We start from the raw sequence: 18,210 nt of genomic DNA, 5'->3' as shown, positions 1-18,210 counted from the left end.
ATGCTGCACACTGTATCAAGCCATCTCTGAAGTGCACATATAATAACTGCACTATACTACAACTGCGCTTGGTTGATCTGAACACAACACTGTATACACACTGTACATAGGCACCTATCATTGCACTAGTGGCGCAGCGGTGGTAAAATGGTAGTACATACTCTAATGTTCTATCCAGCGTGCAATGATGTGCAATGATGTCTGAGGGAAAAACACAGCGTTGGTTAAAGTAATGTCTTTGTTGTTGTAATATCGCTAACGGACATGGCAGTTTCACCGCTATGGGTTCCAGCTTTAAGAAATAAATAATGTTAACAATCAAATTAATCAAATCACCGGGAAGCTGTAGAGTGAAGCTGTGAATTTGTGTGTTTAGTGACGTGGGCGGTGGCGTTGGCGGGTTCTTCGGATTGGGGGAGTGATGTTTTAAAAGTTGGTTCTCTCTCTCTCTCTCTCCCCCTCCCCCTCCCTCTCCCTCCCTCCCTCCCTCCCTCCCTCCCTCTCGACCTTCTGTGTGTAGATTGCTTCATAATCCATGCCACAAATTACTGAGGATAATAGCGAACGATATTGCCACTCCTATTTGCCATATCTTCAATTTAAGCCTACTAGAAAGTGTGTGCCCTCAGGCCTGGAGGGAAGCAAAAGTCATTCCCCTACCTAAGAATAGTAAAGCTCCCTTTACTGGCTCAAATAGCCTACCAATCAGCCTGTTACCAACCCTCACCACCCTCCACCTGGTCCATAGAGATTTAAGGACTATGTACTCTATGCTGCACACTGTATCAAGCCATCTCTGAAGTGCACATATAATAACTGCACTATACTACAATTGCGCTTGGTTCATCTGAACACAACACTGTATACACACTGTACATAGGCACCTATCATTGCACTAGTGGCGCAGCGGTCTAAGGCACTGCAACTCAGTGCTTGAGGCGTCACTACAGACCCCCTGGTTCGATTCCAGGCTGTATCACAACTGGCCGTGATTGGGAGTCCCATAGGGCGGCGCACAATTGGCCCAGTGTCGTCCGGGTTTGGCCGGTGTAGGCCGTCATTGTAAATAAGAATTTGTTCTTAACTGACTTGCCTAGTTAAATAAAGGTTAAATAAAAATAAATAAACTAGGTTACGGAGCATCACTACCTCTGCATATAGATAATGATATATTGTTCTGGAGGCAGCTCTGCAGATTGGGCACTAGCTGGCACACAAAGTCATAAAATCTAACCTTAACCACACTGCTAACCATAATTCCTAACCCTAACCTTAAATTGAGACCAAAAAGCATACATATTTACAATTTTGACTTTTCAGCTGACACATCTAGTGGAAATTGCTCAGTTCTGCCTCCAGGACATTTACATTACATTTTAGTCATTTAGCAGACGCTCTTATTTAGAGCGACTTACAGTTAATCGAACCCACAACCCTGGCGTTGCAAACGCCATGCTCTACCAACTGAGCTACATCCCTGCCGGCCATTCCCTCCCTCAGTAGCAGAACCATTTCACCAAGTAACATTCTGAGTATGTGTAAATGTACAAGGCAGATAAAGGTGATTCTGAAACTGAAAAAATGTCATAGAACACACAAAGTCCAAAAGTTCTAAAGTAATTGCCATGGATTGGACAGGCGAGGTCCCTGAATCAATAACAGTTGTTTGTATTCATGCAGATCGTATGGGGTGGAAGCTATTGAAGAGAAGAGGTCTCTGAACAAAGACAAATTGGTTTGAGATCTCTATGTCATAGAATAATAGGCATTGCGGTTTTAAGACGGTCCCTTAACCCTCGGAGCGGCGGAGCGCAACATTTTAGCTACAAAAGGAAATAAACAAGCGGTGTAACTTGTTCACTATCATCAGCTGATTTAGAATATGTGATTTATATATATTTATATATTTACAGCACGTTCCTTTGAAGAGGTATTGATGAGCAAAGTCTGAATCTTTAATATAAAAGCTAAATATAGCTTAGTCACACCGAGCCTAAACAACAACTCTGTGTTCTATGAAGGGTATTATGGTGGAGGGTAGCGCCTCAGAACAGATGAGTTAGAACAATCTCACACACACACACACACACACACACACACACACACACACACACACACACACACACACACACACACACACACACACACACACACACACACACACACACCAGCCAGAACATATTAATCAGACTCTTAAAGCTGAGATCCGCGATAGGCAAAAGAGTGCCACTGGCCACCCCAGGCACATTTGTTTTTGTTTTGAGGAAATGAGCATCCAGCACTGTGATAAAAAAAATGGTAGTACATACTCTAATGTTCTATCCAGCGTGCAATGATGTGCAATGATGTCTGAGGGAAAAAAACAGCGTTGGTTAAAGTAATGTCTTTGTTGTTGTAATATCGCTAACGGACATGGCAGTTTCACCGCTATGGGTTCCAGCTTTAAGAAATAAATAATGTTAATAATCAAATTAATCAAATCACCGGGAAGCTGTAGAGTGAAGCTGTGAATTTGTGTGTTTAGTGACGTGGGCGGTGGTGTTGGCGGGTTCTTCGGATTGGGGGAGTGATGTTTTAATAGTTGGTTCTCTCTCTCTCTCTCCCCCTCCCCCTCCCTCTCCCTCCCTCCCCCTCCCTCCCTCCCTCCCTCCCTCCCTCCCTCTCGACCTTCTGTGTGTAGATTGCTTCATAATCCATGCCACAAATTACTGAGGATAATAGCGAACGATATGGCCACTCCTATTTGCCATGTCTTCAATTTAAGCCTACTAGAAAGTGTGTGCCCTCAGGCCTGGAGGGAAGCAAAAGTCATTCCCCTACCTAAGAATAGTAAAGCTCCCTTTACTGGCTCAAATAGCCTACCAATCAGCCTGTTACCAACCCTTAGTAAACTTTTGGAAAAAATGATGTTTGACCAGATACAAAGTTACTGTAAACAAATTGACAACAGACTTTCAGCACACTTATACGGGAGGATATCGATCATAGCCTGCTGCTGGAAAAACGTATCTGTTATGGCTTTACACCCTGCTATATTGTGGATAAAGAGTTACCTGTCTAACAGAACACAGAGGGTGTTCTTTAATGGAAGCCTCTCCAACAAAATCCAGGTAGAATCAGGAATTCCCCAGGGCAGCTGTCTAGGCCCCTTAATTTTTTCTATCTTTGCTAATGACATGCCACTGGCTTTGAGTAAAGCCAGTGTGTCTATGTATGCGGATGACTCAACACTATACATGTCAGCTACTACAGTAAGTGAAATCACTGCAACGCTTAACAGAGAGCTGCAGTTAGTTTCAGAATGGGTGGCAAGGAATACGTTTGTCCTAAATATTTCAAAAACTAAAAGCATTGTATTTGGGACAAATCGTTCACTAAACCCTAAACCTCAACTAAATCTTGCAATAAATAATGTAGAAATTGAGCAAGTTGAGGTGACTAAACTGCTTGGAGTAACCCTGGATTGTAAACTGTCATGGTCAAAACGTGTTGATACAACAGTAGCTAAGATGTGGAGAAGTCAGGTGCCACAAAGAGGGACCTCGGAAAATTACAATTGGCTCAGAACAGGGCAGCACGGCTGGCTCTTAAATGTACACGGAGAGCTGACATAAATAATACGCATGTAAATCTCTCATGGCTCAAAGTGGAGGAGAGATTGACTTCATCACTACTTGTTTTTGGAAGAAGTGTTGACATGCTGTCCCCAACACCCAGTGCCAGCTGGATCAGGATGATCAACATTGTGATTGGATAACTGCTCTCTCTCTCTCTCTCTCTCTCTCTCTCTATCACACACACCATTGTCAATTCCATTGGCAACAAATGCTAATTTACGGCCAATTGTGTTAATTTGAATCTCTAGATAGAGATGAACGGGAGAGAGAATTCCATGTAATACTGAGCCATCTCATAGTAGACATTTACATTTACATTTACATCATTTAGCAGACGCTCTCATCCAGAGCGACATACAAATTGACCCTGCTGGTGAGACTCATTTGAATGCATTGTAAAGAGGATAACCCTTTAACATATGTGCTTCAACAGTAGCTATAAGTACCGCATGGATATATATTTTACCCATATTTCATCGGGTAAATTGACTGAGAATACATTCTAATTGACATCATCAACCTGGGGAATAGTTACAGGGGAGAGGAGGGGGGGATGAATGAGCCAATTGGAAGCTAGGGATGATTAGGTGGCCATGATGGTATGTGAGCCAGATTGGAATTAAGCCAGGACACCGGGGTTAACACCCCTACTCTTACAATACGTGCCATGGGATCTTTAGTGACCACAGAGAGTCAGGACACCCGTTTAATGTCCCATCTGAAAGACAGCACCCTACACAGGGCAATGTCCCCAAGCATTGGGATATTTTTTATTCCAGAGGAAAGAGTGCCTCCTACTGGCCTGGCCCTCCAACATCACCTCCAGCAGCTTCTGGTCTCCCATCCAGGGACTGACCAGGACCAACCCTGCTTAGCGCAGCATCTGGTCTCTCATCCAGGGACTGACCAGGACCAACTCTGCTTAGCGCAGCATCTCTCATCCAGGGACTGACCAGGACCAACCCTGCTTAGCGCAGCATCTGGTCTCTCATCCAGGGACTGACCAGGATCAACCCTGCTTAGCGCAGCATCTAGTCTCTCATCCAGGGACTGACCAGGACCAACCCTGCTTAGCGCAGCATCTGGTCTCTCATCCAGGGACTGACCAGGACCAACCCTGCTTAGCGCAGCATCTGGTCTCTCATCCAGGGACTGACCAGGACCAACCCTGCTTAGCGCAGCATCTAGTCTCCCATCCAGGGACTGACCAGGACCAACCCTGCTTAGCTTCAGAGGCCAGCCAGCAGTGAGGAGCAGAGCAGCATTGTAAAGTATGGCTTAGTCTCAAATGGCACCCTATTCCCTATATAGCACATTACTTTTGAACACACATTTTTATAGGTCCTGTTCAAAAGTAGTGTACTATATAGGGAATAGGGTGCCATTTGGGACGCAGGCTGTGTCTCTCTTCATGTGAACTCTGCTGAACCTGTCTCCGCTGTGTACTCTAACGGCTCCATAGAAGAGCCCAGTCAGAACTCTCCCATGTCCCTCTTCATGTGAACTCTGCTGAACCTCTCCGCTGTGTACTCTAATGGATCCATAGAAGAGCCCAGTCAGAACTCTCCTGTGTCTCTCTTCATGTGAACTCTGCTGAACCTGTCTCCACTGTGTACTCTAACGGATCCATAGAAGAGCCCAGTCAGAACTCTCCCGTGTCTCGTTTCTTCTGTTGATCTCATCCGTCTCCTAGCAACGCACCATAAGATACACTAAAGAAAGCATATTAGCAGAGACAGAAATCAGGCTCACAGGAGCAGACTTAACACATGTTGTTGGAGATTCAATTCAATTAGGCTGTTGAAGACGGTCAGATAGAAAGGCAGCAGCTAGGTTCAGGAGAACAAGGGGGACAGCTTGATAAGGAGAACAAGGGGGACAGCTTGATAAGGAGAACAAGGGGGACAGCTTGATAAGGAGAACAAGGGGGAGAGCTTGATAAGGAGAACAAGGGGGAGAGCTTGATAAGGAGAACAAGGGGGACAGCTTGATAAGGAGAACAAGGGGGACATCTTGATAAGGAGAACAATGGGGAGAGCTTGATAAGGAGAACAAGGGGGACAGCTTGATAAGGAGAACAAGGGGGACATCTTGATAAGGAGAAATAAGGTCTGATGGTGTGTGCATGACACCTAGGGTTGCAAAATCCTAGTAACAAAAATCCAAGTTGGAAGATTCCTGGAATCTGGAGGGAACAATCGAGATATCCTGGGAATTTTGGGGAAGTTAGCAACCCTAATAATGCCTCTGCAAGTCACTGCAGTATATCTTGTATATGCCATGTGTGACTGCTTTGGCGTCGGAGACTGGTCTCACACAGGCTGAGCACCCTATTCCCTACGTAGTGCACTACTTTTGACCAGAGCCTATGGGGAACAGGGTGCCATTAGAGACACAGCAAAGTGTTGCTGGGCAGACTAACCCCAGCCTCATAGCATCAGACACATTTAACATTTTCCACGCTGAGCCGAGCAGCCCTTCATTGTCTTTAACTGCCAGTCCAGTCTGCTCTCTGAACAGCTTTTCATTGTCTTTAACTACCAGTCCAGTCTGCTCTCTGAACAGCCCTTCATTGTCTTTAAGTACCAGTCCAGTCTGCTCTCTGAACAGCCCTTCATTGTCTTTAACTACCAGTCCAGTCTGCTCTCTGAACAGCTCTTCATTGTCTTTAACTACCAGTGCTCTCTGAACAGCCCTTCATTGTCTTTAACTACCAGTCCAGTCTGCTCTCTGAACAGCTCTTCATTGTCTTTAACTACCAGTCCAGTCTGCTCAGCTCACATCCCGCCTCACACTACATTACTCACTACCACAACACCTGCCAGAGGAATGACTGCCTGACTAGGGTCTGTGTGTGTGTGTGTGTGTGTGTTGTGTGTGTGTGTGTGTGTGTGTGTGTGTGTGTGTGTGTGTGTGTGTGTGTGTGTGTGTGTGTGTGTGTGTGTGTGTGTGTGTGTGTGTGTGTGTGTGTGTCTGCGTGTACATGCGTGTACATGCGTGTCGCGCTCACATGCATTGGTAAATGCTGCATAGTGAAGCTAACTAAGGGCTGGGTAAAACCATGTGTCTGAACCACCAAACCAATCTGTGTGTTAATGAAGGAGAGGAAGTAAGGCATGATGGGTAATATAATGTACAGCATAACAGCAGAACGGTCAATTGTGTTTGGCTTCCCTCTACCATAAAGTTGTCTCTGACAGTGTTTGGCTTCCTTCTACCGTAAAGTTGTCTCTGACAGTGTTTGGCTTCCCTCTACCATAAAGTTGGCTCTGACAGTGTTTGGCTTCCCTCTACCATAAAGTTGGCTCTGACAGTGTTTGGCTTCCCTCTACCATAAAGTTGTCTCTGACAGTGTTTGGCTTCCCTCTACCATAAAGTTGGCTCTGACAGTGTTTGGCTTCCCCCTACCATAAAGTTGGCTCTGACAGTGTTTGGCTTCCCTCTACCGTAAAGTTGTCTCTGACAGTGTTTGGCTTCCCTCTATCATAAAGTTGTCTCTGACAGTGTTTGGCTTCCCTCTACCATAAAGTTGGCTCTGCCAGTGTTTGGCTTCCCTCTACCATAAAGTTGGATCTGACAGTGTTTGGCTTCTCTCTACCATAAAGTTGGATCTGACAGTGTTTGGCTTCCCTCTACCGTAAAGTTGTCTATGACAGTGTTTGGCTTCCCTCTACCATAAAGTTGGCTCTGACAGTGTTTGGCTTCCCTCTACTGTAAAGTTTTCTCTGACAGTGTTTGGCTTCCCTCTACCGTAAAGTTGGCTCTGACAGTGTTTGGCTTCCCTCTACCGTAAAGTTGTCTCTGACAGTGTTTGGCTTCCCTCTACCGTAAAGTAGGGCTCTGACAGTGTTTGGCTTCCCTCTACTGTAAAGTTGTCTCTGACAGTGTTTGGCTTCCCTCTACCATAAAGTTGGCTCTGACAGTGTTTGGCTTCCCTCTACCATGAAGTTGGCTCTGAGAGTGATTGGCTTTCCTCTACCATAAAGTTGTCTCTGACCGTGTTTGGCTTCCCTCTACCATAAAGTTGGATCTGACAGTGTCTGGCTTCCCTCTACCATAAAGGCCTGCACCCTTCACACCTCTTCAATCTACTGATGCACGACAGCACCACTCTCTCTCTCTCTCTCTCTCTGGGGTCAACTGTGTGTGTGTATCTCTTATGAAGTTCCAGTCACACAGGGTATGTCCACCGTTGATTCTTCATGTTACTCCAGACAGCCCTATAACACATACCATTCATTCGTCATGTTACTCCAGACAGCCCTATAACACATACCATTCATTATTCATGTTACTCCAGACAGCCCTGTACTGTAAGTCTGGAAACTACACTTCACTGGATAGGTCCTTGGCTGAAGCTGGTTGTTTTTTAAAATGGCTGCGTGCCCTAATGCTCTGTGCTGAAACAAGGTGGTCTGGTGATCTGGTATAGGATATATCCAGTTAGACACAGTGTTAGGGAGTGGGTGGTCAGGTATAGTGATATATCCAGATAGAGACAGTGTTAGGGAGTGGGTGGTCAGGTATAGGATATATCCAGGTAGAGACAGTGTTAGGAAGTGGGTGTTCTCAGCCATGGCTGGAGTCAAACTTGTTGGCATTCTAGTGAGGCAGACAGGCTGCAGGAGCTTTTGAAAGCTATGATACACATCTGAAGGCAGGGTGGGCTGGGCCGACAGACAGACAGGCTCAGGTACCTTAGAAAGCAGTATATTTAAACGTCTTTAATACCCTGATAAATCTCGGTGACAAGCTTTAAATGGACTTCCATCCTCACGTAGGCTGACATTTATAAAGCAGTGGAACACAGGGCCAGCTACATTCTCTCTCCACTAGTTTAATAAACAGGTCAGGCAGAATTAAGGACTCTCATGGGTCCTAGTGTCTGAATGTTATTTTCAAAAAGGCTTACTACGCTCATGTGAGTTTCAAAAGCTAGGATGTTACCCCACTACTCTAAAGTGGAACAATCGAAGGGCCTTGATGTTGGTTAAGGTAATTTGTCGTTCATTACTCCCCATTGCAGGTTTTGCCTCAATTATATTAATACATCTCCTGAGTGATTAACTCACTACCTACCACAGTACAGTACATTAAGCTGTCAACCACATTTAACTGAATGTTCAGCAGAAAGTGACAACTATGTTTATTGGTCACATTCAGGCCAATTGACCTGCTAGAGTATGGATGAAAAGGCCCTGGTTTCTATCTGGTGGCCTTCTTCCTTCTCAACTCATCATCACCATCAACTGTCTCTCTCAGAAGACACCAGACTCCAGGTGGGATAGGATCACACAGTTGCTGAGGTGTTACTGTAAAGACTGCAGACCAGGCTCTGTAGGAGCTGAGGTGTTACTGTAAAGACTGCAGACAAGGCTCTGTAGGAGCTGAGGTGTTACTGTAAAGACTGCAGACAAGGCTCTGTAGGAGCTGAGGTGTTACTGTAAAGACTGCAGACCAGGCTCTGTAGGAGCTGAGGTGTTACTGTAAAGACTGCAGACCAGGCTCTGTAGGAGCTGAGGTGTTACTGTAAAGACTGCAGACAAGGCTCTGTACGAGCTGAGGTGTTACTGTAAAGACTGCAGACAAGGCTCTGTAAGAGCTGAGGTGTTACTGTAAAGACTGCAGACAGGGCTCTGTAAGAGCTGAGGTGTTACTGTAAAGACTGCAGACCAGGCTCTGTAGGAGCTGAGGTGTTACTGTAAAGACTGCAGACAAGGCTCTGTAGGAGCTGAGGTGTTACTGTAAAGAGTGCAGACAAGGCTCCGTAATAGCTGAGGTGTTACTGTAAAGACTGCAGACAGGGCTCCGTAAGAGCTGAGGTGTTACTGTAAAGACTGCAGACAGGGCTCCGTAAGAGCTGAGGTGTTACTGTAAAGACTGCAGACAGGGCTCCGTAAGAGCTGAGGTGTTACTGTAAAGACTGCAGACAAGGCTCTTCTGTTCTGCTCTACTGGCTCTGTAAGAGAATAAACAAAAGGTTTCACTTTTAAAGGTCGCTCAGCCATTTCCTGGTTGCAAAATTGTCAGTATAAGTGACAAAACAAACAAGTATATTGCAGCAAATCATTGTACCTGTCAGGGATTCAGCCGAGGCTACTCCTCCTCCTTGCTCGGGCAGGCTTCGGCGTTCGTCGCCCCCGGAGTACTAGCTGCTGCCGATCTATGTTTCGGTGTTTGTCTTGTTTGGTCTTTATTGTTTACACCTGTTTCCCATTATGTTGTATTGTGTTCCCTTTATAACCCTCTGTTTCTCATTGTGTATTGTGTGTAATTGTTTTCGTCTTTTCGGCAGTTGCCCATGTGTGCGGGTTGTATTGTTCCTCTCTGTATGAGGTTGCCTTTTGTACTTTGGATTTGCACTGTATCCAGTAAAGTATCTGCCAGTAGCTCGGTGTCCTGCTCTTGACTTCGCCTACCGCATACACGTCGCATTGACAGAATTACGCACCATAAGACATGGAGTCAGCAGGAGCGGCGGTGCCAGCTGGATCTATGGAAGAGCGCTTGGAACAACAAGCGGCCATGATCCAGGCTCTCGGCACCGCCATGGAATGGGTGGTGAGCACCATGGAGCGATGGGAAAGAGGAGGTTTGCCTACACCTCCTCTGACGATACCACCACCATCAGCTATACCCATCGCTTCACCTCCGGGGTACAGTGGGATTCGGCTCTCGCTCCCGAGGACTTATGATGGCACAGCTGCTGGGTGTCAGGGTTTCCTGCTCCAGGTGGAACTCTACCTGGCAACCATCCAGAGCGTGTCCGCCCTCATCTCCTGTCTGTCCGGCAAGGCTCTGGAGTGGGCCAACGCCGAGTGGGGGGGGAATAGACGCTGCTACTGTCAACTATGCAGAGTTCACCCGCCGCTTCAGGGCAGTATTCGATCATCCACCAGAGGGTAAAGTGGCGAGTGAGCGTCTATTCCACCTCAGACAGGGGAAGAGGAGCGTGCAGGAGTTCGCACTGGACTTCCGGACGCTGGCTGCCAACGCGGGATGGAATGAGAGGGCCCTCATCGACCACTACAGATGTAGCCTGAGGGAGGACGTGCGTCGGGAATTGGCCTGCAGGGACACCAACCTAAACTTCGATCAACTGGTGGACATGTCGATTCGCCTGGACACCCTGTTGGCTACCCGCGGACGTCCGAATTCGGGGCCGTCCATTCCATCCCCCAGCACTTCCGAGCCGACCCCTATGGAGCTCGGAGGTGCTGGTACTAGGAGAGAGACCAGGAGAGAGGCCGTCCCCTGCACCAACTGTGGCCGCAGAGGACACACTGCTGGTCGGTGCTGGGGAGGGTCTCCTAGGAATCGAGGCAGTAGGCCACGCACTGATGAGTCATTCCAGGTGAGTAGGCGCCCAACTCACCCAGAGCTCCCTGTTGCGTATTAAAGTTGTGTTTCCCGAGGTTTCTCCTCATTCCCAGCATAAGGCGCTAGTAGATTCAGGCGCAGCTGGGAATTTTATCGATCGCCAGTTCACCTATAAGTTAGGGATTCCTATTGTTCCAGTGGATGTGCCCTTCCCTATCCATGCCCTAGATAGCCGCCCTTTGGGGTCTGGGTTGATTAGGGAGGTCACGGCGCCTCTCAGGATGAAAACGCAGGAGGGCCATGAGGAGATAATTTGTTTGTATTTGATTGACTCTCCTGCATTTCCCGTGGTGTTGGGGCTTCCCTGGTTGACGTCTCATGACCCCAACATTTCATGGCAACAGAGGGCTCTCAAGGGATGGTCTGATCAGTGTGTCGGGAGGTGTGTGGGTGTTTCCGTAGGGGCCACGATGGTGGAAAGTCCGAACCAAGATCCCACCATGCACATTCCACCTGAATATGCCGATTTCGCTCTCGCCTTCTGTAAAAAGAAGGCGACTCAATTACCACCCCATCGACAGGGGGATTGTACGATAAACCTCCAAGTAGGTGCTGCGCTTCCCCGAAGTCATGTGTATCCTCTGTCTCAGGAGGAGACGGCGGCTATGGAAACATATGTCGCCAAATCGCTGAGACAGGGATGCATACAGCCGTCCACTTCCCCTGCGTCCTCGAGTTTCTTTTTTGTGAAGAAGAAAGATGGGGGTTTACGCCCGTGTATTGACTACCGTGGTCTCAATCAGAATACAGCTATCCTCTCCCTCTGATTGCTAGTATGACGGAGTAATTACACGGGGCGCGATTCTTCACAAAATTGGATCTCAGGAGCGCGTACAACCTGGTGCACATTAGGGAGGGAGATGAGTGGAAGACAGCATTCAGTACCACCTCGGGTCACTATGAGTACCTCGTCATGCCATACGGTTTAATGAATGCTCCTTCAGTCTTCCAATCCTTTGTGGATGAGATTTTCCGGGACTTGCACGGACAGGGTGTAGTGGTGTATATTGATGACATTCTAATATACTCCGCTACCCGAGCCGAGCATGTGTCCCTGGTTCGTCGGGTGCTTGGTAGACTGTTGGAGCATGACCTGTATGCAAAGGCGGAGAAATGTCTGTTCTTCCAGGAGTCCATCTCCTTCCTGGGACACCGGTTGTCCGCGTCAGGGGTGGAGATGGAGATTGACCGCGTTTCAGCCGTGCGCAATTGGCAGACTCCCACCATGGTGAAGGAGGTGCAGCGGTTCTTGGGTTTTGCCAATTACTACTGGAGGTTTATCCAGGGCTTTGGGCAGGTAGCAGCTCCCATTACCTTCCTGCTAAAGGGGGGTCCGGTGCGTCTGCAGTGGTCGGCTGAGGCGGACAGGGCTTTTAGGCATCTGAAGGACCTGTTTACCTCGGCTCCAGTGCTGGCACATCCGGATCCCTCTTTGGCGTTCCAAGTTGAGCTGGATGCGTCCGAGGCTGGGATCGGTGCTGTACTGACTCAGTTCTCGGGTACGCCACCTAAACTCCGCCCCTGTGCTGTCTTTTCTAAGAAGCTCAGTCCGGCATAGCGCAATTATGATATGGGGGACAGGGAGCTGTTAGCTGTGGTGCAAGCCCTGAAGGTGTGGAGGCATTGGCTTGAGGGGGCTAAACACCCTTTTCTCATTTTGACTGACCATCGTAACCTGGAGTACATCCGGGCAGCGAGGACGCTGAACCCTCGCCAGGCTAGGTGGGCTATGTTTTTCACCCAATTTGTATTTACGCTCACCTATAGACCAGGGTCACAGAACGCTAAGGCAGACGCCCTGTCCCGACTATATGACACAGAGGAGAGGTCCATTGAGCCCACTCCCATACTTCCGGAGTCTTGTCTGGTGGCACCGGTGGTATGGGAGGTTGACGCGGACATCGAGTGGGCGTTATGTACCGATCCTACTCCCCCACAGTGTCCAGAGGGTCGGAAGTACGTGCCGCTCGAGGTTCGTGATCGATTAATATATTGGGCTCACATGTCACCTTCCTCTGGTCATCCGGGTATTGGTCGGACAGTGCACTGCCTTAGTGGAAAGTACTGGTGGCCCACTTTAGCTAAGGACGTGAGGGTTTATGTTTCCTCCTGCTCGGTGTGCACCCAGTGTAAGGCGCCTAGACACCTACCCAGAGGGAAATTACAACCCCTACCCGTTCCACAAAGACTGTGGTCTCACCTCTCTGTGGATTTCATCACAGACCTTCCCCCCTCCCAGGGGAACACGACGATCTTGGTCGTTGTGGATCGGTTTTCAAAGGCCTGCGTCTCATTCCTATGCCAGGTCCCCCTACAGCCCTACAAACTGCTGACGCCCTGTTTACACACGTCTTCCGGCACTACGGGGTACCTGAGGATATAGTGTCTGATCGGGGTCCCCAGTTCACCTCTAGAGTCTGGAGGGCGTTTATGGAACTTCTGGGTGTCTCGATTAGCCTTACCTCAGGTTTTCACCCCGAGAGTAATGGGCAGGTGGAGAGAGTGAACCAGGATGTGGGTAGGTTTCTGAGGTCCTATTGCCAGGACCGGCAGGGGGAGTGGTCGGGATATATCCCCTGGGCAGATATAGCCCAAAACTCACTCCGCCACTCCTCAACTAACCTTACGCCTTTTCAGTGTGTGCTAGGTTATTAGCCGGTCCTGGCACCTTGGCATCAGAGCCAGATTGAAGCCCCTGTGGTGGACAAGTTTTTTCGGCGCTCAGAAGAAACCTGGAACGCTGCGCATGTCCATCTACAGCGGGAGATCAGGCGGCAAAAGGCGAGCGCCGATCGCCACTGCAGTGAGGCTCCGGTGTATGCACCGGGAGATCGGGTCTGGCTCTCGACCCAAAACCTGCCCCTTCGCCTGCCCTGCCGGAAGCTGGGTCGGCGGTTTGTGGGGCCATTTAAAGTCCTGAGGAGATTGAACGAGGTATGTTATAGGTTACAACTGCCCATTAATTACCGCATTAACCCCTCGTTCCATGTGTCTCTCCTCAGGCCAGTATTAGCTGGTCCACTCCAGGAGAGTGAGGTACGAGAGGCTCCTCCGCCCCCGTTGGACATCGAGGGGGCTCCGGCGTACTCAGTCCGTTCCATCTTGGATTCGAGGCGTCGGATGGGGGGCCTGCAGTATCTCGTGGAGTGGGAGGGGTACGGTCCGGAGGAACGGTGCTGGGTCCCTAGGAGGGACATCCTAGATCCCTCCATGTTGAGGGATTTCCACCGGAGTCATCCGACTCGCCCTGCTCCGCGTCCTCCTGGCCGTCCCCGAGGCCGGGGTCGGTGCACGGCTGGAGCCGCGCGTCAAGGGGGGGGGGGGTACTGTCATGGATTCAGCCGAGGCTGCTCCTCCTCCTTGCTCGGGCAGGCTTCGGCGTTCGTCGTCCCCGGAGTACTAGCTGCTGCCGATCTATGTTTCGGTGTTTGTCTTGTTTGGTCTTTATTGTTTACACCTGTTTCCCATTATGTTGTATTGTGTTCCCTTTATAACCCTCTGTTTCTCATTGTGTATTGTGCGTAATTGTTTTCGTCTTTTCGGAAGTTGCCCATGTGTGCGGGTTGTATTGTTCCTCTCTGTATGAGGTTGCCTTTTGTACTTTGGATTTGCACTGTATCCAGTAAAGTATCTGCCAGTAGCTCGGTGTCCTGCTCTTGACTTCGCCTACCGCATACACATCGCATTGACAGTACCATCTAAACCGCTGTGAAATATATTTTTCAATAACAAATAATATTATTGTTTCAGCTGTTTGAAGCTGGTGTACAAAACCGAAAGTAAAAGACACAAAAACTAAACTTAAGCATGGGAAGCATAGAAATGGCTCACACAGAACAGATGTAACGCTTCTTATAATTGTTTTCAACACGAATGACAGATCTATAACTCGCATTTCTATGTGAATTTGGTTAGGTCGCCCAAAAAAGTTACGTATGGCAGCTTTAACAATAGAGAAGCTCTTTCATCAACATACACTGTTCTCCAAGAGTTGCTGAATGTCCTCTTCCCTTCAGAGAATACACAGCATCCTATTGTCTTCACACCCGTGCTGTTCAGTAATTACAATCAGGATATCAAAGTCAACCGAACCAGCATGTAGGGTTAGAGATGGCTATATTTAACAATAACAAGGAGACCGTAAAGACTTCCCAGACAAAGGATGTGTCCCCAAATGGCACCCTATTCCCTATAGGCCATGGTCAAAAGTGGTGCACTACCTAGGGAATAGGGTGCCATTTGGAATTCAGACAGAATGCTTTCTGTGTAATTATATCTAGTGTCTTAGTGATGTTGAAATGTGGGGCGGTGTGTAATTTGCCTCAATTAGAAAGCAGCCAGGGTAAAAAATAGTTATTTATCTGACAACCACACCACAAAGAGGTGGGTCTTTCTTTCAGGAGTCTGTTTTGTTTCTGATCAATAGGATTTCTTTGAATATGAAAACATCTTTGTCATCTAAAACAGCGCTGGGTTACTTTTAAAGGACCTAATGAGTGTTTAGGGAGGGTCTGAGCACTACAGAAGAGTTTGTGTGTTTTCATTAGCCAAGCGGGGCTGTACGTAATAATCAATTTTTTCAATCAATTTTATTTTATATAGCCCTTCTTACATCAGCTAATATCTCGAAGTGCTGTACAGAAACCCAGCCTAAAACCCCAAACAGCTAGTAATGCAGGTGTAGAAGCACGGTGGCTAGGAAAAACTCCCTAGAAAGGCGAAAACCTAGGAAGAAACCTAGAGAGGAACCAGGCTATGAGGGGTGGCCAGTCCTCTTCTGGCTGTGCCGGGTGGAGATTATAACAGAACCATGCCAAGATGTTCAAAAAATGTTCATAAGTGACAAGCATGGTCAAATAATAATCAGGAATAAATCTCAGTTGGCTTTTCATAGCCGATCATTAAGAGTTGAAAACAGCAGGTCTGGGACAGGTAGGGGTTCCATAACCGCTGGCAGAACAGTTGAAACTGGAATAGCAGCAAGGCCAGGCGGACTGGGGACAGCAAGGAGTCACCACGGCCGGTAGTCCCGACGTATGGTCCAGTTATCAGCAGCGGTGCTTAACACACGTCTTCTGTCTGGAGGAAGGAAGGAGGGAGGGAGGGAGGGAGGGAGGGGGAGATGGAGAGAGGGAGGGACAGTTTAGATATAGGAGTGCTTGAGGTATTCAACTTCCGCCACCCTCTCCGAACCTCACTCACCCATTCCCTTCCTTCCTCCTCCACATTCACCCAGTCACCCCTAGCCTCCCCCATTCTCATCCACCAACCTCCACCCCCTTCCTCCCTCGCGCTCCCCATCCCTTCTCACCCAGTCACCCTAGCCATTCTCCAACGAAGGATTTTCGGACGTACCCCTTGACATTGTGTCCAAGCTAAACAGTTAGGGATACCAAAGATACTAGATAGGTCTGAGAAACTGAGATGGTACCTCGACATTACCAATAGTCTCACTGAAGGAGCAACACATTGACATACAGAAGGGCCTTTATAGTCTCAAAGATGGAGCAAAACTCTGACGTACAGAAGGGCCTTTATAGTCTCACTGATGGAGCAAAACTCTGACGTACAGAAGGGCCTTTATAGTCTCACTGATGGAGCAAAACTCTGACGTACAGAAGGGCCTTTATAGTCTCACTGATGGAGCAAAACTCTGACGTACAGAAGGGCCTTTATAGTCTCACTGATGGAGCAAAACTCTGACGTACAGAAGGGCCTTTATAGTCTCAATGGTGGAGCAAAACTCTGACGTACAGAAGGGCCTTTATAGTCTCAATGGTGGAGCAAAACTCTGACGTACAGAAGGGCCTTTTCTTTCTAAACACAAAAGCAATAAATGTGTTCATAAGTATCACAGAGGAAATTGTGTGCCCATTCCTTGGTATTATCCAGGTGTCGTGACGTGACTTACTTTAATGTATGACTGTTATTTATCAAATCAATTAGCTATGTTTAATTGTCACTCGATTAAATTAATCATGTAACAATTAACTCATTAGGAATTTGGGGCACCACGGAATAAGTTGTTTAACGAGTTACCATCTCCCGAATTAAACTTTTAGAAGATAAATATGTTATATATCGATAACAGTCACTTATCAAATAATGACCTCTTCTCAGTCTCATTATGAACGTCGCATAATCCTTGAACCTGCAAGAACCCTAACCTTATTGATGAATCAGCAATACACAAATTGATAACACAATACAAACACACACACACATAGGTTAATGATTACTAATGTAATACACTGAAAAAAGGTCCCTAGTGGACTGGACTAACAAGAGCATGAATGCTTGGGTAGAAGGAGGGTCAGAGTGGAAGGGAGAGACAGAGATTCAAACTATCGTGGTTACTTTGGAAACTACGTTCACGGAAATGCAAATGCTTAAAACCCCACTATACACTCATTCAGATTAGAAATGTAACGTGTATTTACATGTAGCTGTCCTCGATAGTTGAGTTGATGATGTAGGACTCTGGTTTGCCCACCAAAGATTCAAATGTCCTTGGTAGAGTGTCTGGTCGTAGTTGTGGTTAGAATGGATACTTCAGATTTACCAGTGTTTATCTGAGAGGATTGTCCTCTCCTCTCGTGTCTTTTGTGAAAGTTCTCTAGACGACTATACATGCCAGCTGCAGACTGAAATTATAAGATTCTAGTGCATTGTCTTCTTCTTCACCTCGTGTAGAGGTTGAGAGTTTCAGAGTTTCTTCATTTCAAACCTGTGGACTAACGTCTCACGTTTTCTGGCTTTTTATGCACTCGGGGTAAAAGGGGCATTCCATCATGTTTGTGTGCTCATCTGGGCATGGCCACTGACTGAGAACAAATCAATATGGAAAAATAATCTCATCTAGAATGTTAAAATCACATTGTTATCTTCACTAAAGTATTATTATACTTAATCATTTGTTTTATACAACTATTAGATGCAACCCCCCCCCCCCCCCCCATAGATACAGTTATGTTGTTCCATCGTCTTTAATGACATCACAACATAGTAACGAATTTGACATGATTGTTCTTTAAGTCGCCACCAACCATTTCCCACGTTCTTTTAAGTAGGAATATTGTTTCATTATCCACTTTTGGATGTTGGAGTCTTGGCGGGAAGACTTCCTTTGTCTCACAGGGAAATTCCCTCTCCCAATACTGCATGGCATGGAAAAGAATGTTTCTGCAAGGAATTTATGACCGGTCATAAAACT

This window comes from Coregonus lavaretus, assembly GCF_964263955.1.
Source record: "Coregonus lavaretus genome assembly, chromosome: 3".
Classification (NCBI taxonomy): domain Eukaryota; kingdom Metazoa; phylum Chordata; class Actinopteri; order Salmoniformes; family Salmonidae; genus Coregonus; species Coregonus lavaretus.
This window is presented reverse-complemented; position numbering follows the sequence as displayed.